We start from the raw sequence: 25,507 nt of genomic DNA, 5'->3' as shown, positions 1-25,507 counted from the left end.
AGTTTAGGGGGAATGATTTAATTTAAAAAGTATTAACATGTGAAAGAAATATTGGAATGAATGAAAACAGTTTGGTCCGCTGACATTTAAACCAGTGATTATCTTAGGGATAGCATGGTATAGGAGAGATCCTGAAGTAATAGCTACAATTATGGTATCAAAGCAATAAAAATTAATAGGTAATAATAGAATTATAAATGAAAACCACATTTTTCAGTTGTGGGTGCCTGCAGTTGAACAGAAGAATCCATATTTGGGCATCTCCAGCAGTGTGGTAGGACTTTCATAGGTGTGGGGCTCTGGCAGGTTATGTTGTTTTCCTTGCAAGTTGAAGAAGATGCTCAGCACTTTTGCAAAGGAGTCCACATTCATTTAGGTTTCTAAATGTGGGCACTGATATTTAAAAAATGAGAAAGATTCAAAAATGCCAACGCCTATACAAATGTGAGTAACCGGTTTTTTGAAAAACAAATACTGGTGAGTTTTTTAGATTGTGTAATTTAATTTGTTAGATTTAATTTGGGCCCGATCCAGTTCCTACTAAATTTAGTGGGAACATTTAAATTCAGTTCTTTGGACACTGAATCATGGGTGTTCTTTGTTTTGTTTTTTTTTTTTTGTTTTTTTTTTTGTTTGTTTTTTAAGCTAGCGTGTTTTCTGACTGAATTTGCTTCTTGCTTCACTAGACACTGAAACTAAGTAAACGTTTGTTTATTTAGAGATTGATATGGAAACACTCTTCGCTTTAATCTTACTCTTTAAAGAAACGGTAATTCATATGAGTTTCTATTCCTTGAGATTATTTTAACTATTGTATAACCCAAGATTATTACATTTGTAATGTAAGAATTAATGGAGATATTAATCTGATGACTAATTCACATAATTTCTTTAAAAAAAGTAAATCTATTTCTGCTTTGCAAATACTCTGTCCTTCCAGTGCCATGACCATAGCCAAGGGTACCTTTGCACTCGAGCAGTTCTTTTAGCTCGTGTAGTGTCCTACTTCTCTCCATTGTCAGTCTGCATCGTCCTCTACTTGGCCACAGAAACCGGACCTGACTACCTCCTTTTCACACAGTTGCCGTATTTACGAGGTGCTTCCTCTCCGTCTCCTTCACATGTTCTGGGTAACCCAATACATATTTCCTCTTATTTCCTCTCTACAACCTGATTTCCCCAAGCGATACCATATTTCACTTCCTTCGGTATTGCGTTTATTCTACCTATATGTCTTCTCATTAATCCGTGGATCTCTCCGGCTTCCTTATGCTCAAACTCAACCATTGGACATTTCTTTGATTTATGGATTTTTAAGGCCAAGAAGATMTTTTAGATTACCCAGTCTGACCGATTCTATCAGTTATTCCTGACACTGAATCTAATGAAATATTTTTTGCCAAAAAGGTTAGCAAATGTTTCGCTGTAACTTTTCTTCCAGATGGAATCTAGACTTGATTTAAAACACAAAAAGTTATTGAATCTACAGCTTCCATTGGTATTCTGTTTAATAATTAATCAATTAAGCAGTAGGGATTTTATTTCAAATGTGAGTGTGCCTGCCACTGATTTCCAACCATTTTGGCTTCTGCCACTCCTTTAGAATACTGTACTGCGTCTTCCTCCTGGAAATATATTTTCATTCCGCCACCTCCAGATCTCTTTTTGGAAAGCCAGAGAAGTCTTCTGTTATAAATATATTTTCTAGTCAATAACTTGTTGTTTCTCTTCAGGTTTTCTGTTTTAAATCTGGATCCCAGAATTGGGCACAGGTTTTTAGGATCAGTATCATAAATGAGGCATAGAGAGATGAAATAACTTTCCACTGTTATATCTGGTGATATCATTGATCATTTTTGACTTGCTATTAAATTTAATAACTGCACTAATCTGTAAATTCTTTTCTGAGTTGCCAGGTATTATCCATTTTTGCAGGTATGACATGCATTTTTCTCCTAAATACATAGTTTTACTTTGGGATCTGTTAAACTGTGTTTTGTTTGAAGGGCCTCTATTTCCTCAGTAATCCAGATCATGCTACATGACTGTCCTCTTTCTGAGATTTTCTATTTTGTCAACGTTTGTCTTATCTGAAAGTATTGGTATATGAAAGCACTGGGCGCAGTCGGGTGTAGAAATGGTGCTGCATACCGTATTAGAAACACATTGAGTGGATAAAGCTGCTAGCGGCAGCTTTGCGTGAGCTCTTAGTCTTTAGGTTTCTCAGTCCCAGCAAAAAACCTTTCAGTGATGAGAGGGGAAAAAACTGTCTTGCTGCCCACTTGTGAGCTATTTTATAACCCTTGATCTGCATATATCTGTAACTTTTTTCCCCTAAATCTTCATTGAGTTCCCAGTGTAATTGCTGAGCATATTTATGAATTTGTTCATTTCCACATTCATTGTGTGTGTTCTTTTGCTGAATCAAACTGAGCAATTTCAGAGGAACAACAGAAAAAGAGGGCTTCTGACAGATAGAGCCCTGAACATGTCTCTGACATATATTAACATTTTCTTTTATGTTATTTTTGCATTTACAGAGTATTACATTTGTTGCTAACTGCTGGATAACAACATGTAAATTAATTCAAAGCAAGAATGACAATGTAAGTAGTCAATAGAAATTTCCCTGTAATACATATTCTTGCAAGAGAATAAGAGAAAGAAATCCTTACTGTTCATAGTGTTTGCCCACCAAATAATGTTCTCACCACTGTGCCAGTCAGTCCATATATGAAAATATGATCAGACACAACTAACTCATTTTTATTATCCAGATTGAGAAAAATGAAGGTATTCAGATATGAAAATGATATTAAAATGATTTTTAAAGTGTGTGCTGTAATTGTAATATATGTATACTTAAAAGAAGAAATGGGCTAGATTCTTATATGCAGTAAAGATTCTTTGGGGCGAGTACAGAAGATCGGGAGGTTCATTGGTTCATTGACTGTGTCTGCACAGATCTGGTTAGAGAAATTCCAACAGATATTCATGCTTGTGAACTGCGGTTCCTGAGGAATTGCCAGAGTTTAACTTTGGCTATGACCCGTCATTGCTCTTGACACAAACCCTAGGCTCTGCTGACTGCAGATTGAAGGAGAACTGAAGCAGAGGGAAGGATTTGGCAGAGGCTGAAGCAGGTATATAGACACGTAGATGAAGCCGTGTGAGAGAGATGATGTAGGACAGGAGGAGCTGAAGGAAGAATTGAAGAATGGAAGGAAGGATGGACAGAAGGGAAGAGATGTGAATCAAACCTAAAGGGAAAAGGAGGAATCAGAAAGGTGAACGGAGCATTAAGGACAGCCCAAAGCGGCCTCATTCTCATCAGAAAAAAACAAAATGTGATGAGAAGTTTGAGAGGTCTCAGTTGCTCTATGGCAGTGTTCCTATAAATGCTAATGTGCACAGATTTTTTTTTTTTTCTTCTCAAGGCTGTTGAGTTGTCTCAGAAGCAGAACTGGATGTTAATGAGAGGTCCATGGGATCAAGGTGGTACAGGAATTCCAAGGGCAGAAGAAATTTTTCTGATGTACGCCTATTTATATAGCTTCCAGTTTTAGTGGAATCAAACTGTGGTTACAATAAAGGGAACTTTGTTTACATTCTCTGGATCCATTTTATGTAGTTAAATCTAAGTAATGTCTCTTTTATGGTTATCATCACATACTTTAAGCCAGGGCCCAACAATGGAACGCAACAAAAAAGAGAGTGTGACTAAAATATTTAGGAAATTCACTGTTAAATCTGTGCTCAACTTTCAAATTTCCATAAAACTTACAGTTTTGATCACAGCCACATTCACTAATGCTGTGGGTTAGCCTGGCCACCTGCCTTGATAGTCAGTATTGGCATCAACATTTCTTTCAGGAAAAGAAAACATTTTCAGATTTCTGATTGCTGGAGAAGGTCAATACATCTTTATTTTCTGTTCATGTGAATAAATGCATTTCTCGGTGGCTGGAAAGTAAGCCCCAGATTGTGTTTGTGGTATAGAATTAATTTCAGTTATTCCATTTGTATGTGGAGGGGACACATTTTGATACTGTATTTGAACTGAAGGAGGCATTAAACTCTGTGCAGGGGAGGGTTACCCTTATTTTTAGCTCTTTGAAATATTTTCCTGCTAATATGATTAGAAGTTGTGTCTGTCTTGGCATGCAGGTTGAAATAGTGTTAGCATGCGAATGGATTTTAGAATGACACATCCAGTTACATGTCATGGCTCACGTAGCAGATGTTTAGGGAAAGAATAGAAAACCAGCACAAACAGGCACTGAAGTTTTTCCCGTGTGTATCCTGTCAGCTTCACGTCTCAAAGACACAGGTCCTTTTCTAGCTCTGTGTCTTATGTTCATACAGTCCTTTGCTGATTTACATTTGTGAGACAAAATACTAGCACCACTCCATGTGCTTGGGAAATGGTTCATACTTTCATGCTAAGGCATTGGTAAGGTTTTGTTACGGTTGTTTTTCATTGTCTCCAAATGGTGTTAGGGATCTCTATCCCACTCCCTGAATGTCATTACCTAGCTGGATCAAAGTTAATTTGAGAACCACTTTGAAAGTGCCCCAAATTTTTGATAACTGCTTTTCAAAAGCACTGTGCTTTTCCCATTCCTGGGGAGTCTGCCCTGGCTCTGCCTGAGGACATAGGACACATTTGTCTCAAAGCTATCCTGTACTGTGTGTCTGCTGCTTCATGGAAAGAGTACAAGAGGCGACATGATTGCTTTCCCTGGAATATCTTCCCAACTTCTGGGGTCTTCCTGAGATTAGACTGTATTTCTGGGTTTAATAGCCCTTGAAGGACTTTTTTTAGCATCATGGAAAAATTTGGGTCAGGTGGGACAATTTTGAAGCCATCTTGTCCAACTCTGCTTAATGTAGGGCTACTTTCAAGGGTAGGTCAGGGTCTCTAAGGCTGGAGGTTGTTCCACAACCTGTCTGGGAAACCTGTTCCTGTTAACCCTCGTTGTATGGTTTTTGTTTGTTTTTTCCTTATACCTAATTCTCTTTGCTTTGCTGAAACTTGTGACCGTTTCCTCTTTTCCTTTCACTGCGTACTTCTGACTCTCTTCTCTGTAACTGCATTTTAGGTAGTTGAAGACAGCAATAAAATCTTCCCTTTAGTCTTCTTTTCTCCAGACCCAATGTACTCTGATGCCTCAGGGTCTCTTTCTATCTCTCATGCTCCAGCCCCTCAGCCAGCTTGGTGGCTCTTTGCTGGGTGTGTTCCAGATTGTCAGTGTCTTTCGTGTACGAGGTATCCCAAAACTGGACACAAGAAACCATATGCAGCCTCATAGCTGCCAAACAGAGAGGAATAAACATGTATTTTGACGTGTGGGCTGTAAGTCTTGCTACTGAGGTCAGGTACACAAATACTATCTCAACTGGATTACCTTTGCATTCAGGCTCGTTGACTCCTTAAAGGAAATCTAATATTTGTAATGTGATTTTTTTTCCCTACAAAAAGCAGTATTTTTTTCCCCTCTTCATATTTTATTTGTTTCTTATAATTTGATTTGGTTATGTAATATAAGTGCTATCAGTTTACCCAAAATAAAGTCAGACTGACAGAGAAAGGAAAAAAAATCRTATGTGATTATTAATATTTCATCAGTTTCATATCTGAGTTCATTTAACTTTTGTGGATGAATATCATCTGTTTCTGTGGTATGTTGTTTATTATTTTATCTGTTTCATCTTGAATCTATTCTCCTGATGCTTTGATTGAGGAGACTTCTGCTCCTTCCTGATAAAGAAACGTTTCAGAATAGGACCCCCTCTAGCCCTCAGTAAAAAAAAATCATAAAAAAATATTTTTTTATATATATATTCTTTTGCTATGGCATTATTTTCTCTGAATATTCTCATCCACCTCAGTCTTCCGTTATCCCTACAGATTCTAGTAGACTGTTGATATACTCGACAAAGGTCATCGTATTGGTTTAATACTAGTGATGGAAGCCAATAGCATGGACTGTCTGGAAACAGGAGCTGGCTTCTTGATGTTGAGGATGAGATGGTTGTGTTTTCTTCTTACTGGACTCAGCAGGATTTTGTTTGCTTTGCCACCCCTTTAAAAGAAGGTCTTGGGTGAGTTGTATTGCAGATACTGAGAAGCAGTTGAGGTTATGCCCTTCCTCATTTAAAATCATTGTGTTCATTTTCAGGAGTGTTTTGCTTTTTTTTTTTTTTTTTTTGATTTTTGTGTTCATTGAGCCCAGTCTGGTGGGTCACTTTCTCAGTTTCCTGGAGATACTATCATAAGGCTTTTTCTGGTTCTGTATCTGAAGTCTTTACTGGAAGTCTTACTGGGACTTCCATTCCCCACCTTGCTGGCTGTGCTCCAAGCATGTGGTCTTGCATATTGTTCTACTTTCATAAATGCAACTGGAACACGATGGCAGGTTGTTTCATGAACTCCAGAACAAACAAAGCTTTGGTTTCCTCTGTTTTTGTGATCTGGATCCTATTCTTGTTCATTGGGGCACCTGACTGGGCAAGAGTCTGTCAATCCATAGCTCTGTGTTTTATCCTCTGATCTATGGCAAACAGAGGAGGATCCACCTCTAGCAGGTCTTTCATCTAGCTTACTTTCRGATAAAATGAATCACTTGAGTTTCTTATTTTTCTCTGTTGACACTGTAGGATAATTAATGTAAATGTAGGCATCTAACACTTTCATGCCAAAGTTTGGGCAGGTGAACCAGAATGTTACAAAAACCAAGTAATAACTGCCTCTCCCTCCATGGTGGGAGTTCTGTTATTGGATCTCTCCTCTGTCTAGCTGCTGATTTTTTGTTTCTTAACCTAAACTATATAGGGACTTAATTTTATTTGGGTCTTTTACCTCCCTAATAAGATGTTAATGAGCTTGTGGTTGACAAGTTATTAGGGAGAGGTTGGCAGGTAGACAATACGATAATAAAAACCTGTTTATAGCCTGTTTTCTTAGGCAGCTAGGCTAAAGATGTTAGTGGTGTAGACCAATGCTAGTCTTGAACCTGAATGTAGGAGCAAGCTACTTATGCCATCTGGAAGGAACTTAATTTTTGGAAAGAATGCCTAAACAGGTAGACACAAACCCTCAAACGAGTTTTGAGAGGGAGATAGAGAAATATTCTCTCTTGAATCATCTTGATTTGATCCAAGGATCAGCAGTGCTCAAATCAAAGCATATACCTTTCTCTGGACAGCGAGCTTGATTAAGTACCATCTGACTGGAAACAGAGCTACTTGTTTATGGGGAGGAATCAATTTAGGAGTAGTACTTGAATTGTAACTTAATATTTCAGTGAAGACAAACTCTAAAAGTTTGTTGAGATCACTCTACAATGAAGTTGATGTTCACCTCCTTAAAGAGCAGTGCAGGTAATTGATGCTAATGAACTGAAACTTCATCCACAGATATTGCACTGAAAATACAGTCCTTCAATTAATCTTCTGTATGAGTTCTTCTCTTCATTTATTTGAGGAAAAAATTAGGAAGGTAAATATATACTTACTTAACTTCCTACTTTGAGTAAATATTAATTGACAAAATTAGTTGACTTTTTCCCTCACTAACAACTAACTAAAAATGGTATGCCTTTTTCCCCAAGACATAACTAGAGGGGGAAAAAAATACTATGGTTGGAAATATTATAAACAGAAGGGCTTTTGACTGAGGATTTCAGAGTATACATTCTGTTGTTTGCCTCCTGGAAAGGACGTGTTTCTCTTCAGCAGGTATCCCCCAAAGCAAATGGGGGAATTATCTCCTTAAAGGAGATAATTCACTCTCGTCAGCCAGTTTATCCATTGCACCCTTAATTGAGTTTATTTAATGTGGTTTTAAATCCTACTTGGCTACTACGCAACATGTTATGTGCTCCAAGCCTAACAGCCTAACAGAAGTCGTTCTTTCAATTTTCAGCATTTCAGTTTTCTTACATTCACTGCCCGTGTTTCTAAAATTTTTCCTTGTAGAGTTTTTATAATCTTCATTAGTGTAAGTTGGCAAAGCTTGGTAAATCCTTCTATAAAAATCTGACAAATAAGATTTCCCTTTTTTGAAGAGTACGGGGAGGGAGGACACTTTTACTGATTCTTTATGGTTTGATGATCTTTCTTGTCCCTCGCCAGAGCAAGATTGCTCCTTGAATTTTTTGAGAGTGCTGTATTTTTGAGGGAGCTGCCTCTGGAACAGTAATGATGTTATCTTTTGATAGAAGCATCTAGCACTCAGAATATCTGCTAGCAGTTGATTTGAGTAAATCTTGGATAACATTTTGGGTGAATAAATGGAATAACAGGTTTTGGATATTCTAGGGGAATGATGCAGTGAATGAGAGTGGCATACAGGAATGGAGAAGAGGAAAAGTGCCTCTAAAACTTTTCAGAATGAAAACCTAGGRTATTTTACAGTAAAAGGCAGATGCAGCAAAAGTGCTATTTATCCTTCTCTYTTTTATTTACCCTCACTGTCATTTTATTCATTCTAATTTGGCCGTATGCTTTCATGCTTCTCTTTGATCAATTTGTTCATTCCCTTAGGAAATGCTCTGCTTTCCTTCTATACTGATCTTTGCCAGATAAATCCATTTTTCTTTTGTGTGCCTTAGGATCCCAGGGTAGGATCTGGGATGTCTAGTTATTTATGGTATCTGTATTTTTTATTTGGATGGTCCAATCAGAAATTTTCCTGAAAGTATAGTTTCTTTTTGGTATTCCTACTTGGTTACTGAGTCAGGAGAGGTAATGTTCAAAGGCAACAGTTTTCCTCTGCTTTCTTGCTTTGCTGCTTCCAGCCTGCTCTCTGGGAGGAGCATGTGTAGGCATATGACTTGGAATAAAATAACCTAGAATAAAATGCACATAGGGCCTACATATTTATGTTTACACCCAATTTGCATTCCTTCTGTAATATTACGTGATATGCAGGTTAATTAAGAGCTGAGTTCTTGGATGCCAGTTCTTGACCACTGACTTTGTAGGGAGTTTCTTCTGTATTGATGGGGGAAAAATATATGACCGAGGGAAGAAGGGAGAAAACCTGGAAAGCAGAAATTCTTAGAGAGGTCCTAACAGGGTGAAGCACAGGGGATCTAATTCCCTTTCCATCTTTAAATTTCCTTCCCTTCCCTTCCCTCCCAACCCCTCAACTAAGCCAAACAGTCACAGAGAAGTAGTATTTCTCTACTATTAGGATATTGCTAAAATATTAAGGTTGCTAATATAGTAAAAAATTACAAAATGTGTACGCATAGTAGCAGTACCCATTGATCAATAGCAACAGCTAGATAAGTAATTTTAGAATAGACACACCTATTGGTCCATATACTGGACTTTGAATGCAGAATCTGGAGAGAAAAATCAATCATGTATGTAAAGAACAGTATAAACTACTGAGATTTATATTTGACAGTTATGTACATACTGAGAAATAATTTTTAACGTTTGATGTTTTCAAGACTACTAGGCTAAGCAAAAAGAGTATTTCCCTTTAAAGCAAGTATATCTTTACATGTTGTCCCAGAAAGGTACTTCTAACTGATGTTAATATTTTTCCTTTTGGTTTTTTGAATTCATAGGTGAAACTTTTTGGATTAACTGTTTCCCCAAGACTTTCTGAAAGTTTATGGTGGTAGTCTTTGCTAATTTAAGGAAGGCAATATTAAATATTTATATTTATCCTGAAGAGCTTTTGATCATAGCTCCATCCCACTTCATCTCAGAAGGCAGCATTTTTCTCCCGTCTGTATCAACAATCCCAACTCTTTAGAAGCTGGAAATCACAAGTATTTAAAGATATCTTAAATGTATTTAGTTTCACAGATTCCTCTCTATTACCTTCCTCCATGCCACACACATACATGTAAAGGCAGAGCTTGGTGGCCCCATAAAAACTCAGTATTGACCCTAAGGCCCTCTGAAAATCTACTTTGAAATCCTGGTTTTCTTTTCTTCAAGTTTTTAATGGTTAAAGTTCATATTCACAAGTATTTAAAAGGTGTGGATCAGCACCTTTTTTGCAGTGTTATTTGAAGTCCTTGGTGTTCTCAAATCCGCTCTGAGTTTTCTTCATTGGGTTAACTTTAGTGGGCTTTTTAATCAAAAAGTATTTCTTTGTCCTTATGCCTAAATCTTGAAAATTCCCAGGAGAGGAATTTTCACATTCTGGAGTATGGGACAGAGTTTTGCAAGACGCCTACTGTGTTTGGCTATTTCCATCTTAATAAGAAGGGCTTTATGTCTCCTAAACCACTATTTCTAAGTTTTTATGGAATTGGGCAGTGCCCAGTTCCATAAAAAGCCATTGTACCATAGCTGTAGCAGCAGCTTTTCTGCAGATCAGCTATTTGAAGCAGTGTGTAGTTGTTTGTAAAGAACTTAAAAATTGGCTATACAAACTTAGGGAAAAATAGCTTTACTTAGAAGTAGAGAGTAGGCTGCAGTTGGTTAGGTTTGTTCTTGTGAATTACCTAGAATATTTATTTTCATGATCACTCATGCCTTATAGAAAAAAAAGATAAAGAAAAAAATTGTCTAGCTGGAACTGTATTTTCTGAATCACTACTAAAATGTTTTGAAATGTATTTGTATTTAGTATAAATTGTTACTTTATGTTCAGAGTAGTATCCTGAAGCTTATATTTGTGGGCTTAAAGCTATTTTTTTCTGTAGGTTGTTGTTGTCATTTAATAATTTCTTGCGTTTGTAGTCTTTTTATCCTGAATATTTCCAAGAGCGTTTGTCTTAACAGTGACAATGAAGAAGGTCTTTGTGGTGCTATTTCAGAGCTGGAAAGTAGTAGTTAGCTCTCGGGTAAAATTTGGTAACTCAGTAGTCCTTTTGACACCTATCATATCTCAAAACTCTTCAGTGCTTTTTTGGAGCAGAAATTCCTAATAATATTAATTTGAGAAGATGATATGGTGAAATACATCGGTCCCATTTTCTGTAGTGCATAGGTGTTCTTAGCGCTGTCCTTTCTAGTGTGATCTTCCTTGAGTAAGGTGACTAGAAAAGTGTATGCAAAACAAATCAAAGTTCATGTGTGCCAGTTTGGCAACTATTATATCGGAATTAATAAAGGCTCAAGGAGTGATTTTTTTTTTTWAAAGGATTTTCATGCTAAAATTTTTCTTCAAATTAAACTCGGTAGCATACATGCCTAACAATTTTGAAATCAACTCCTGTAATTACTTAGCTGCATAATTACCAAGATGAGTACACAAGTATCAAGCTGTAAAAACCTTGCCTTAAATTATAATGCTGGATGTTGGAAACTGGGAAGAAGACTTCGAAGAAAGTTTTTAGGTTGTCTTCTGGAGATGCTGTATAATGTTCAAAGTCTTTAAGATTTTGGCATGGGAAGCAGTTCTAGGAGTATTTTATAGGGAAGTTTCCTCTGGTGCTGTCTGGGTGAGGTTTGAAAACCACTGCTGAGGTTCTCCTGAAGCTACAGTGGTGTTAGGGGTTTCTGTCCCGCTCCCGGAATGTCATTACCGAGTCGGATCAAAGGGAAGTTCAAAACCACTTCGAAAGTGCCAAAAATTTCTGATAACTGCTGTTCAAAAAGCCTTRTGCAATTCCTGGACATAGGACATTTGTTTGAAGGTATCCTGTACTGTGGGTCTGCTGCTGCTGCTCACAGATGCTGATGGAGAGAGCGAGGGAGGCGAAGCAGTTGCTTTCCCTGGAATATCCTTCCAGCAATCCTCGGTATAGCGTCTTCCTGAGATTAGACTGTATCTCTGTGTTTAATAGTCCCGAGACTGAGGTTAGGTAGACTGAACACTCAGCTCCCTGTTTGTTTGTTTTTTTTTCCCTGACCCAATTAAACTTCCCCATCTGCAGTGCCCCGGGGCACTGAGTCCCATGTTTTGTTTATGAATTATGGGAAAAAAGGAAATTCCTGAAAAATGTACATGAAAAATAAAGAATTATTTTTCTCTCTTCCCCTGCTCCCTGCCGGTCATAGTTTTATATACTTCCACRGTACTGCCCCTCACTCATGGACATTCATAGGCTTGTACCTCCTTGTAAGGCAGCTTCGTCTTGTAACTTTGAGCATACTTTGTGTCCTCCTTCTTTACCTTTTTATTTCTACTCTATTCTTTTTGAGGTGAGGAATTCTGAATTTCACGCAGTTATCAAGATCTGGGTGAACTGCGGATGCATATTTTTACATCTCTGTTTTCTCTTCTTTTCTCATTTTTTTTCCCTAAGAATTTACAATACTCTGTTTTTTTTTTTCCTGACAGCATTTCGTGATATATTTTATATCAGTTGAATTACTAGTCTATTTTCTTTCCATTGTAAAATCTTTAAAGATTTTTTTCTTGTAGTTTTCTTGGAGAGTTTTGCTTCACCCCAGTTCACCTAAAGTAATAATAGGTTCTATTCATCATTTCTCCCTATGTGAAATACTCCATATAATTAAAGTGGAGAAGGATAGCTGTGTGCTTAACTTCCGGCAATACTGAATATACTCTTAACTCCTTTGTGACAGTAATTTCTCTCTCAATACTCTGTCAAGGTATTCGAGTTGGTTAGGACTTCCCAACAGAAAATGGAGGGGTTATTATGAAAAAACTGGATCTTGAGAGAAATTAAGTTTCTTCTTCAGTGGGTTTTTGTTCATGTTGTAGTGCATAGAAGGCCATCAGTGTATGGACAGAAATAAACTCAGGTATCCATATATTCGTTTTAAAAATATAATAAAAATGAGCTTGTTAAGCCTAATTTGTTCTTTTGTAGCATTTTTTGCATATTACATGTGTAATTTTGCAAGAATTAAATTCTTGTAAAATTCATTTTATAGAAGTTGGTTTCCTTTAGAAATGTTTTTGATCTGATTTTATAAATGTTGTTAAGTATAAATGCAACATGTGTGGTACCAAAACACTCATGAGTGTTTCAGAGAGATTTTGAGTTTTGAAGCACTGTTTGAATATTGTTGGAAATCCTCCATGTGAACATATCCACTAGTCTATAGTGAAGCATTACACTTTATATTCTTGTAAATTCAGAATGGCTATATGTAGGATTTGTCAATATTTTGTTTGTATCCTTGACTTAAAAGTTAACTGCTCTGGGTCCTGTTATATCACTTATAATTTGCTGCAAGACTTGAGCAGGAGTTGTGAGCTGGAAAATAAGTCTCCATATTGTCATGCACAGATTATACATACCTACGACGCTGATTTACCTGCCCTCTGTTTTATAGTAAGTTAGGTGCCTGAGCTCTAAGGAGAAATTGCAAATTTGGATGGAGTGTGTATGTATCAAGGTCCAAATATGTGTTTTTAAAGGTAGTGTATTTTCTTAATTTCATTACATTTTCCATGAAATTCTATGAAACTGTGTTTTAAAGGTGTAGTTTCAGGATCTTTTGAAAGCTTTTTGCCTGAAGAATATTGATAAACTAACAGAATTGAGCTCATCTGCAGCTGTCACTGTGGCCTTTTTACAAAAAACTAGAAGAAATCGAATAGCTATCTCTCTAAAGAAACATTAATTCCATCGTTCAGTTGGTAGAAAACACATTATCTCATTTGGGTTAATTCCTCTTTCTACCTATTGAATTAATATCAGCCATACTAGCTTTGGCAATTAGGCCTGAGAAAGTTGTGTGTTTTTGCTCAAATACTCCATAACTTTGTTTTTCTATAAACTCACAGTGCTGTGATCATAAGTATCACTGTCAACTTAAAGATCAGGAAGAGAGAATTGCCTTTTTGTTTGTGTTTCTTTGCAGCAATAAAAAAGTATTCTTCTGCATATATCACAGTGTAACCATACTCACTTTCTTAAAGGATCCTGCCGACCTTGAGGAACTGGAGGGCACGTAATAAGCTTCAGCAATTACAGTGAATTTACTAACTGTGAATTTTTATCAACTTTAATATTATTAAATTGTTGAAAATTTGGGAGGAGAATAAAATGAAGATAAAAGGGCAGCTTTWATGTACCATCAGACATAATACTTACGTCATTTAGCATGCTTTATCTGTTAGTGATACGTTCCTACATTTTCACATTTTTCTCTACTTTGTAACTCTTGCATGTGCTGCTGTTTAAACAAGGATTTGCTCTGAAAAGTCGTTGTGGATCAGCTCTTTTAAGGTGAACCAAATATGCTCTCTTTTTTTTTTTTTTTTGATAGCATATTGATAGCATAAATGGTGTCCAGGACCAGGTCCAGTTGAGTTTCGAATAGCTCCAAGGATGGGGACTCCACCACCAATCTGGGCAAACTGTTCTGGTGTTCAACCACCCTCCCAGTAAAGAAGCGTTTTCTTGTGATCAAATGGAATTTCTTCCATTCATGCCCGTTTCTTCTGGGCACCACTGAGGAGAGTCTGGCTCAGTCTTCTTTACACCCTCCCATCAGATATTTATAAATATTGTTAAGATCCCCCCGAGCCTTCTCTTCTCCGGGTTAAACAGCCCCAGTTCTCTCAGCCTCTCTTTGTATGAGAGGTGCCTTCATGCTGCCTTTTGAATCCCTCACCGGATTCAGCTCGAGGTGGGCTTTGGCTTTCCTAACCCCATCCCTGCACACTTGTCCCCATATTTCTCCTGGGTCACTTGTGCCTGCTTCCACTTCTTCTACACTTGCTTTCTATGTTCGAGTTTAGTCAGGAGCTCCTTGTTCATCCCTGCAGGCCTCCTGCTGCCTTAGCTTGATGTCCTGCTCGTCAGGATGGACCATTCTTCAACTTGGAGGTGGTGAACCTTGGATGTCAACCAGTTCTCCTGGACCCCTGTTCTCTGCAGGACCGACATGCCTCTGTAGTCTTGTGTCCCTGAAAAAAAGATGGAAAGCATTGTCCTCACGTTCTGTTTTTCATCCCCAATGAATTTTTAGTTTTTCAGTTATAATTGGCAGCACTTAAGCTTTCCCTGAAAATTTTTTTCAATCATGGATACGTTTCAGCTTGTTAAATTCATATTGTAAAACTAATGCTGTTTCCCAAGCCTTGGGGATATCCTGCCTGAGTAATTACAGGTTTATGCTGCAACTATGCAGACGCGATTATTACCAATAGTATGAATAATTGCACCACTTGGCTGGTTTGTGGTCAGGCACTGTCTAGTACCTAGACGTGGAACAGTTAAAATAAAGAATAAAAACTTGCCGAAATGCTTGTAAGTATTGCTCTTGACTGACAGTTTTGTTTTCTATGGCTGTGCAGGTATGAGGAGATTTAACTGAGAATAAATCCCGAAAGTTAAAATTCCTGGATTTCTTCCCAGTTACTGGAAAGAAGATAATGTGAAGTGAACATTACACAATTTTACTGTTATTTTGGAAGCAGTGCTTTCCCACCCTATCCAGAAATGTTAATTCATGTAAAAAGATGCAAGTAAAATACATTATATATTGTGTTGGAAGTCAGGGCTGATGAGAAACTGTTCTGGAATGGAATTGGTGATTATATGAACTCTAACACTTTCATTTGTTGCGTTATAATGTGTAATGCTGCATGCATTACAAAGATACTTTTCCATGTGTTTAAGAATGGATCCAATCTTTTTCCCATCCCTCAGATATGATCTAACTTTAGGGGGCTTAAAATACGTTGTTGTTCCTGGGATGGTTTATTTTGTTTTTATTATCAAAATTTTGACTCTGTAATGAACCTCCTGTTTGAGAAGTGTTAAATTTTGAGGTTTCCTTTGCATTCTGTTGGAAACACAAAGAATATGGAATTTACAGCGGCTGGAAGTAGGATTAGTACTATTTTGGAAAGCTGTTGACTGTTAATATGTAATATATAATGTATCAGTTTTCACTGAATCTTTTGCAAGATGCATTTCATTTATATATACTTCTATAGTGACATTTAAAACTAGGTAATTATTGCGACCGGGTAAATGGCCTTTTGGGAGATAGTATTTATTTCCATATAAAGCATGCGTTTAAATTGGCGTTTGCACTCTGTTCACCGGCTAGGCAGGTGATAATCAGAGTTGATTGTGGCCATGAGAGAAATAGCATTTCCAGTGCAGGAGCTAGTGATAAAAGCAAGGCGAAAATGCCTTTCTGACGGACRTAAGCGTTATGAAATGGTGGAGCTAGAGAAAACGAGAAGGTTTTCAGAGGAGGAGGGAGAAGAAATTAATCTGTATAGATTAGTTTGTATAAGGAGATAGCCATCCTTAAGTCTGGGCCTTAAATACAACTGCAAAATCTGGGGATGCCAATAAGCTGTCAGTTGGACCACATAAGGTAAGAGAAACCTTTGGAGCCCATCTGAGATTATCCGTGCAAGCTCCCTGCTGGCAATTCAGGGTAGTGGGGAGAACGTTCGACTCCAAAAGCCTATCAGAGAACGCAGCATTATATGTAAAACGAGAACTGAAAACCATTATGTGGTAACTTAAGGGTAAAACCCCTTTATAAGAAATGGTGTAATCATCCCAAAGGAAACTATTGCAAATTTAGGAAATTGGTATTTGGGATTATAGAAAAAGAGGTGCGGTAAGAGCGAGACATGCACGGGTGAGTGTACGGCATGAATAGCGTAGCCTCTTTCTTAGTTTGGGTATAGTTTTAATCTCATGGGAAACAGCCCTTTTTATTCTTTTTCAAGCATTGGCTTTTTCTAAGGAAACCTGCAACTCTAGACCTACTGAAAGTGATAGAAAGACCTTTATTTATGAATTCCTGTAAAGCTTTGCTTGTTTGCTCTTCCTCTTACTATTGCAAACCTCTGCTAGGTGGTGAGTATACACACGCTGCCGTGTCTGCAGGGGAATTGAGGAGGGGAAACAGAGGCAGAAGTGTGATTTGCAGATAACCAGGAAGGGAAGACAGGAGATAATTAGCTGAAAGGGATATTCCTGCAAAAACAAATGCAGTAACAAGTAACTATATTTTTAATCTTCGTTTTTGTGATGTTATATTATTCAGTATTTTAAAACTAACGCGAACATCTCCAGTTACACATGGATATTTAGCTGATGTGTGAGCTCTAAAGCCTTGGTTTGTGATTTGTCTCCAAAAATGGTAGCTGAAAAGGAAGTATCCAAGAGTGGCAGATTACAACTATGTGCTGAAGCTTAAAATGTTTTTCTTTGACCTTAGTGGTGTTTTCTCATCAGGTTTATATATATCATTAGTTATTTTTGCTAGGGATTCATTCATTTTAAAATTTGGAGAGATCAGTGCTCTCAGAAATATGAACCGCTTTCTCAGGCCTCAGTTTTTTGTTTTTTTTTTTCTTATTTTAAAAAATAATTTCAAGATTGTAGATACGCTAGTGCCATGCAAGAGGAGAGACTGTTGCTTTGCYGGTTCGTGTAAGCACAAGTGGAAGGCTAAATGAGGTCAATCACATCGACTCAGGTTCCTGCTGTAGCTGGCATAATCTGCCCCACAAGAATGGAGAGCAGGGAGAGTTAATTTAAGCAAAATGAAATGTAAACTGGGTTTAATGTCTCCATTTCTCCCTTTTAAAACCCATACTGAGCTATCCTTTATTACCATTTTTTCCTAATATCTTGAAGGAACCACGTATTTAGTATGAAGAAGTCCACTGAAGTTGTTTTTTTCCAAAATGGGAAGGCAAATAATGTGAGCTGTTGGCGTAGGAATTAATTCACTTCACTTTATTTAGTTCTGTAACGTAGTTTTCAGACTTGCAAAGTCTCATGCTCTCCRTGTGATGTTTATTCAGCCTACTTTTGCTTCTCCCAGCCCTGCCAGCTTGGTATTGATGCCTTGGCATTTGCAGAGTGGTGCWCTCCGTTGCTCCCAAGCTGATGCATAAGATCCTGGACTGAAAAAGGTGTCAGTCTGGTACCTGTTCAAGTCATTGGTATCATGCTGCAATCCGTTCCTTGTACGCTGGTCAGATACAGGTCCAGCACGTGACTCTAATGAGTGGATCTGYGGTCAGATATAATTTCTACTAGAGATCAAGCTGTCCTTTTTTTCTTCTTCCTTTTTTTTGATATAAAAAATCATGCAGCTGATTATGTCCGCACACATGCATGCCCATACATACAAATGCACACATGCCAACACTTGCCCATGTATACGGGAACGACACTCGTAGCTGCGAACGTGCAAGACTTGGAATTGTGAGCTAGCGGATGCACCTGGATTCCTCAAGATCATYTTCTTAAATCCACAGGCTTTTGATTTTGAGCACCGTAACACACTAAAGGTGTAAGYAATTCGTTTGCCTCAAATCTGCAAGATACAAAGAGTCTCGGTTGAATGGTACTGAACACCCTGGTCCGGTGTTTCTATATAATCGATTTGTCAGATAAAACTACTTATATACTTTGACATTGATGTTTAGAGAATTTGATGTATTTGGTAAATGTAAGGTTCTGTAGTGTGTTGGAAATTAAGYGTTTTAAGGCATTCTAATAAGTACGGTTACACTGCTAAATTTATTTTGATGCTGGTTTTATGAGGTTTGATTTGTTTTGTATCTACTCACAAAACACCTTTTAATGCCTTATCTCCTTATATGGGGTGCTAGATTCTTCTTTCAAATACTCATTAAAGCATTTAGCTAAGCCAACTAATAAGAAATGAGAAAGTTGGGGAAAAAAGCCTGTATTTCTGTGCTTTGATGTAAGCACGTTTCTTTGGACGTAATGTATATATAATAGATCAAAACTTGCAATTTTTTGTGACATTCAAAAGGAGAACCTTAACTAGGGGTGCAGTTTGATTGCCTCAGAATATTTGGGAATGGACCAGTGTTAACTGGGAGATCCAAATATTTCTTGGAAATAGAAATCCAAATCTGGCTCCAAATTTTACCTGCATTAATGACAGTAAATACCACAAACTTGGAAAAGGTCATTAACTCAGGTTTAAAACGTGGATTTGGTTCTTCCATCATTTGTTTAAACAATGGGATAAATGCAAAGCAAACACCAAATAAAAAAAGAAAACCAGAACAAAAGAACACATGAGCTTAGGTACACTAAACTAAATCAAATGCTAAATTAATGCTTTTTAGACAGACCACCAACTAGTGAACAATGGTAGTGACTATACTAAAATGAGATAGTCTATCAGTTTAGACTGTGAGTACCTTATAAGAAAATTTGGAGCCTCATGCTTAGAAGATAGGATTAGAAATTTGAAGCTTTATTCTCAAGACTTTCTGATTAAAAATATTAAACCTTGTACTGCATCAGACTGATGGTTCATCTAACCCAGTATATCATTTCCAGTGCTTTCCATCAGTGTATTTTAAGGAAAAAGTATGAGAAAAGGGCAGGCATGTAGGGATACTTTTGTAGGATGCTTTCCTAACCTCTAGCTATGTGTAGTTCAGACTATTTGAGCTTTGCTTTTCAGTAGGTCTTGATGAATGTTTCTTCCATGAGTTTGTCCAGCTGCTGTTTGAACCCGTCTAAACTGTTGGCAGTAACTTGCAGGCAATCCTTTACTTCTGTGAGTCTCTCTTCCCCCTTATACAGGATGAATCTCAGTCGTTGTGAAAATTCCCTGATCTTTGGGTGGGAGGAGTGTTTGGAAAATTTAATGAATTTTATCTTTTATTTCTGTAGTGACAACAGTTGGTCTATTTGATATATGTTAAATATAAGCAAACAGAACTTTAGACTGGGACCAAAAAGCTTGAATTTTAGTCCTGGGTCAGTTGCTGATTAGCTGGACAATCTTGATCGTTTTATTTCTCTTTTCTGTGAGGCATAATACCCTAGCACAGACTCATGATGGTGCTAATGCAGCTACATGTTTTCTGAACCGGGGTTGACTCATGTCCAGCTGGCTCTGAGTAGCGTAAGTGCAAAGCTGCCTCCACCCGCTGATGCAGACATGTCTTGATTTCTTTTTGACCTTTCCTTTTTACCTGTGAATACATTAAATCAAGTAATAGATGATAATGACGCCTGAATCTTCAGATTCCAGAATTACTGATGATCCATGTATACCATAAACATTTGCTGTGAGATTAAGACAAGTGTCTTCTGTTATTTTTATTTTGAAAAAACAGAGGGAATTGCATTTCATAAACTATGTTAGAAGAACATTAATGCTGCAAAATGAAGCATTAAAAATGAGGAAATACTAAAATAAAGGTAACTTTTATTTGCCTCCTTGTGCATTGAAGAATGAACTGGCACTGATTACTCCTTTTCTTTGATAAGGACACTACCGTTAGTAGCCTCGTCAGCTCCCTTAGCACGGAGTAATACCATATTACTAGCTGATTTCATCCTSACATTGGGCCTTTGATCCCGAAGCCATTTATGGTATTAGTTGATTTGTTGATAAGCTTGATATGTGGCTTTCTTAAATTATCTCCAAATAGTCAGATACTTGAATCTCGTTTTATCTAGTACTGCCAAATCTGGCACCTTAGATAAATTTGTTGTGCCAAACAGTGAAATGCCCTCGTTCTTATCGTCTTCGAGCATGCTACTGATAAGGGCTTTTTCTAGGTCTCCACCCTGGACAGAGCAGTTGAACAGAGCAGTAGGACACAGATATCAAAGAAAATGAGAGGAATAGGATTCTTTAAGAAGCAGCACTGCCCTTGTTGCTGCCCCTTGTTCCTGCTCCTGATCATGGCTGTGTTCGTCGTCTCTCCCGCTTTCCGACTTCAGACAACCGCCTTTGATTCTGCTTGAGTAGACAGATCGTTACCGGCCCTTTTATTCTTTCAGTCCCAAATTTTGGAGGTACTGATTTTTCCCTGCTCTTCAGAAATGTATTTCTGGACTTTTTACAAGGCAAATAGTTTTCCTTCCTTTTCCTCCTGCATCAAGTTCTGGTTTTCCCTGTCCTTTTGGAGAAAACTGTGGAAACCATTTACTTTGCAGAGACATCCTACTGGAGAACCAGCGCTGTTCAAGTTACAGACCCTCATCCATAGAGCAGCATGACATTATGGGGTTGCATTGGTCCTACTTGAGCCCCCCAAGGTAATCTAATACTTATTTTCTATGCCTTTTGAAAAGGGCAGCCAGAAAACCGTTGGATCCCAGCAAAAGGCTGTGAATCTTTATGGCAGCATCTTTTCCCAGTTTTCTTGGTTTTGCAAGTAGCTGAGGAAAAAATGAAACATGGAGGAACTGCTAAGATCATACCCCACTAAAATAAGTAAAATAGACTGTGGAAAAGACTGGGGTGCAGTAGGGTGAGAAAGTGTACCCAGTTACAGGAGTTTTAACCTGTAGTTCCCAGATTTGTCCGTGTAATTACCAAATGTTGTCCTTGAATACAGTCTCTTTTGGGAGGATGTGTTACCGGTTGTGTTGGAGAAACTGCCATTGGAGGTATGGGGTAGGTTAGTTTAAAGACCCTGTTTTAAACTGCTTCCAGTTTCTGTAATACAGAGCTCACGGCAGCTTCCACTCCAGTGCCTTATCCTGGCTTTGGGAATCTGGTATTTTAGGGACGATTGTTTTTTCTGAGCCTTCATCAGTGTGGCAGAAGCTCAGCACATATTGTCCCTTTGCTTCTTCTTTTCTTCTCTGCCTTGAGGCTCTTTTTGGTCTGCTAAGAAAGGAAACCTTCCTTAGTTTGTAGAACTTACTGCTTCCATTTTTAAGACGCTTACGTGATGATAACTTTACTTTCAATTACTTTTCCCCAAGGTAGAAGGGCATTTATGAGATGCCTTTGGGACAAGAAGTGAACTTCAGCTTGAAGCCGTGAAAGTGAGATGAGGGACAAAGTTTTACCTTGCACCACTTCTTGGTTAAAAAGAAGAAAACAGTCCAGAGACACCTTCTTCATCCTCAGCTTCTCACTTCATGCATCTTTTATTTCAAATTGCACATAGTTATGGTGGCTTTCTTAATTCTTCAATCATTCATCATGCTTGTATACGGATTTTTCACCCCACCAGGCATACTTGGAGTTTTCCATTCACAGTAAGCAAGCCATGTATTTTCAGAGACTTTCCAGGCCAATAGTGTTCTGAATTTTAGCCCGTTCACAATACTGGCTGTTTTTACCAAAGTTCTGTCCATAGGATTCAAATTTATGTGAACTAGGGACCTTCAGTCTTTCAGTGTGTGATAATGTCTGTCTTTGGTGATGTGGTGTGATCCTGTGATAACTGGTTTGTATTCCTAATGCTCAAATGAAAATTCATGTTCCTGATCATCGTTTCTTATCAGACATTCTCTGAAAATGTTTATACTATGCAGTCATTCTGTAGAGAAGCTACCACATATTTATTATACACTTTAATGTAAGCTTTATTGAATTTGTTTTCTAAACAGACATAGTTTATTTGAAAAAATCTGAATAAAAGATCCTTTCTTGGAATGTTTCCCTTTGAAGGCTGTGTAAAATCTGTTTTGTTAACTCAGGAGGCTTTATTTAGCATAGCTTGATTATGTTTTTCCATTCTTTTCGTGCTGGCTGTTAGAGACCATTATATTTTACACATATCAGCATGTTGGTGCTTAAAGGCTTATTCAGAATTTCCATTCTTGGACCATTATCTGGAAAACTATTGCTAAATTTTAGTTATTTACATTTTCCATATTCCCTAAATTTTGGCATTCAATAAAGTTTTAACTAACCTGTAAATAGTCTCCATCAGGATATTTGGAAACCACCCTGTAAGCACTTTCAAGTTTTCTGCTCATTTTTGTCGTTTGAGATAATAAAGAGTGCCACTTTTATTTTTACGATGCTGTGGCATGTTTCAAAGCTGGAGCTTACTTTAAGTGGATAATAGTACACTGCAGGTTGTTAGTTTTTCCCCTTCTGATGCTAAGCAGTAGAGTATGTCCGTCAACTGCTGATGGAAATCTCTCTTTGATCGAGGCGGGTACGTGGCGAATTTTAAGATGGAAAGGCTATCTCGAAGTAAGAGATTTTCCTTCGTAAAAATGACTCCTCCTGAAGACATGAAGTGAATCCTCCTGATTAATTATGTGTTGATATTTGGTTTTGAATGTGTAGCTCTCCATGATAGGAGCAGGGTGGAAGAAGGTAGTACAGAGGAGGAAGAAGTTCCRTGGCCAACACAGGAAGGCTGGAGATTTTTCTGATTAAATAATTAATTAAGGAAGCATTTCATTTCAGTGATCCGAAATGGTAGTTTTTATTTTCAATAGATTTTGCCAGGAAGTGTAGATGAATAGAAATACCTGCTTCGAGTGAAAAGTCGTTATTTAATAGTCTTGAACTGTTGGTCTTTGTAGAGAATAAAACCAGTCAGCATTGGAAGGCTTAGGAAAATTGCAAATAGGAGATAAATTATAGAAAGTTCATTTTCTGTAAAATATTAGAAAAGAAATGCTGGCCATTTTAAATACATTTGTGCAGCTCTGTGCATATAAATAAAATATTCATACTATTCTTCAAGACTTGGGAATCTTTTGAAAGACGTGCTCTTCTAGCATTTTCATGAAAGGCATTTTCCTATTGAGGAAAACCAAGGTTTATGTCATGTGTGTAGTTTGACTAATTCTTTTAACACTTACAAGCATAAAGACAATGTTGACAGAAAAAGGGCATCTTCAAATACCTCCTGAGGGATGTGGCCCATCAAGGAAATGTTCTGCGAGTTACAGGAGCAAAAATGTTCTGCGAGCTATGGGAGCAGAGTGTTGTTAGTGGTGTACGTCACTGTGTCCTGCAGGTAATACAAGGCATTTCCGTGTGTTAGAAAAATACTTCTAAACTAGGAACACATTTTTTAAGTGCTTCTTAAAATATATCTAAAAATGTTTTGCTGACCTACAGTTAGTGTAATGTTGCTACAAGCCGTGTACATAGGTGGGGAAGAAAATGAATACAGTCCTAACTATCAAATTACAAATAAAAAAAAAGAAAAGAAGAAAATGTGTGTATATGTACAGTTGATGCATCAGTAAACCCCAATATTGGTATATTTTTTGTACAACTATATTACTGGACTTTAGAAATAAAGTGTTACCTATATAATATAGCTATATTTTGTTCCATAGTACGAGGTACATCTATAACACAGTGTAAGTATTTTTTTATATAAAAAGATCTGAGGAATATGATTTTATATTGTGGTAGAGATGTCTACTGTATGTACAAATATATACACATTATAAAAATATACTATATTGTAGTTTAATAAGAAATTCCTGTTTATTCACAGTATCTATAAGATAAAAGTATCTACCTGTCCTATCGCCATGCTACCCTTCAATTTTAATTGTGTTTGCTACTGTCGTGTGAATGTTGTTTGTATTTAAGGCAATAAGAACATTTTAAACAAYGCTTGAGAAGTAAAGGTTGATATATAGTTTTGGCTGTTAAGAACTTGATGTCCCGCAGAGATGCGGGAAGATAAAGCGTAATTAGAGCAGTTGGTGAAATTGTGGTTCTCCAAGAATGATATTTCTTCCCAGTGAAGGAAATTTAGGTGGAAGAGCAGAAATATTTTGTGGAATAGAAGAATGCTCCAAGGGAAATGTTTACAGCAGAGGAGGGGGGAAAAAAAAAAAAAGGATGGGATTCAGAGTGCTAGAAAGCAAAAAGTCAGGGTGGGGAGCATGGATAAGCATAACTATGATTTTTTTCTTAGAGAATTTAAATTTCTCTTTCGTTCCCTTGGCTGTAATGCCCGGGGGCCACTGCTGATAGTAATTAGGCAGGTAACAAGATGTGGTTACTTCTCGATATTAACAAATGTGCTTGTTTTCCGACTATTTCCATCTACCCATCTGTCTTCTCTTTTATTCCTCTGTTTCCTATTATGATTTATCTTAAATGTATATAGGGGGCTATTTGGGCTCTCCATGTATAGTAGACTTCTCTGCTTCTTGGGCTTAGAACAGTAGCTCCTTATTCCCTTTAAGTTCCTGTGATGTTTCGGTAATAAAAAAAAAACAAACCTTATTTAGAGATGCCAATTTTGGCATCTGAACTGGTGCATTTTCTAAGTTGTTTTATATTTTACAGAAGGTGTACCTATCTGTGTAGGGTTGTTTCAGTGTATTTTTAGGCTGATCTGCCTGCCGTTCAGTTAGAACACATATAATAACTATTGAGTGGGATTTTGCTTGTAATTAAATTTAATGATAACATTTAAATTATTTTAGTGAAGATTTCTTAAGAAAATGAGAAATGGTTCCCTTCCTGTCACGTAACTGTCATTTTGCACGGCTGGCTTTTTTCCCCTCGTATTTCAGGCTATCAATTAGTGTTTTGGTTTTTCTTAAATAAAAAACATTTATAAACTTCTGTTTGTTTAAAAAGTTAGGCTGTTTTCCTTAATATTTTTTCTCTTTTGCCACACAGCCTGTGTGTGGTCAGAAAGCTTGGAGATTGTTGTAGGAAATACGGTGCTTGTTTCTAAACTTCCCTGTGCTTGGGTGGTCATTGAACGGCTAGATACCGTCGCTATGAGCCATGCTGCTCATTTATGCATAGCTTTATTGTTCAGAATCTCTTCCTGAGCTTAATTGCCCCATTATATTGAGTTTTTTCTTCTGGTTTATAACGGTTTAATTTTCAGGTTTATAAAGTTCTCTGACAGGGTGGTGTTSGCGATCCTTGCTTGAAT

General features: G+C 37.4%; 1 protein-coding gene and 1 long non-coding RNA gene across 3 annotated transcripts in view; both read left to right on the top strand.

The window, feature by feature from the left end:
* SUPT3H (SPT3 homolog, SAGA and STAGA complex component) overlaps positions 1–25,507 on the top strand; it is a 284,473-nt gene that overhangs the window by 67,632 nt on the left and 191,334 nt on the right. The window lies entirely within an intron of this gene.
* On the top strand, positions 20,490–23,058 carry LOC112962877. The gene is made up of 3 exons (XR_003252433.1): positions 20,490–20,681; positions 20,823–20,924; positions 21,600–23,058. It is a non-coding gene; the product is annotated as an uncharacterized LOC112962877 (long non-coding RNA).

This window comes from Apteryx rowi, unplaced genomic scaffold (genome assembly GCF_003343035.1).
Source record: "Apteryx rowi isolate R43461 unplaced genomic scaffold, aptRow1 scaffold_157, whole genome shotgun sequence".
NCBI lineage: Eukaryota > Metazoa > Chordata > Aves > Apterygiformes > Apterygidae > Apteryx > Apteryx rowi.
Note: the sequence above shows the minus strand (reverse complement) of the source record. Positions and strands in the feature narration are given on the sequence as shown.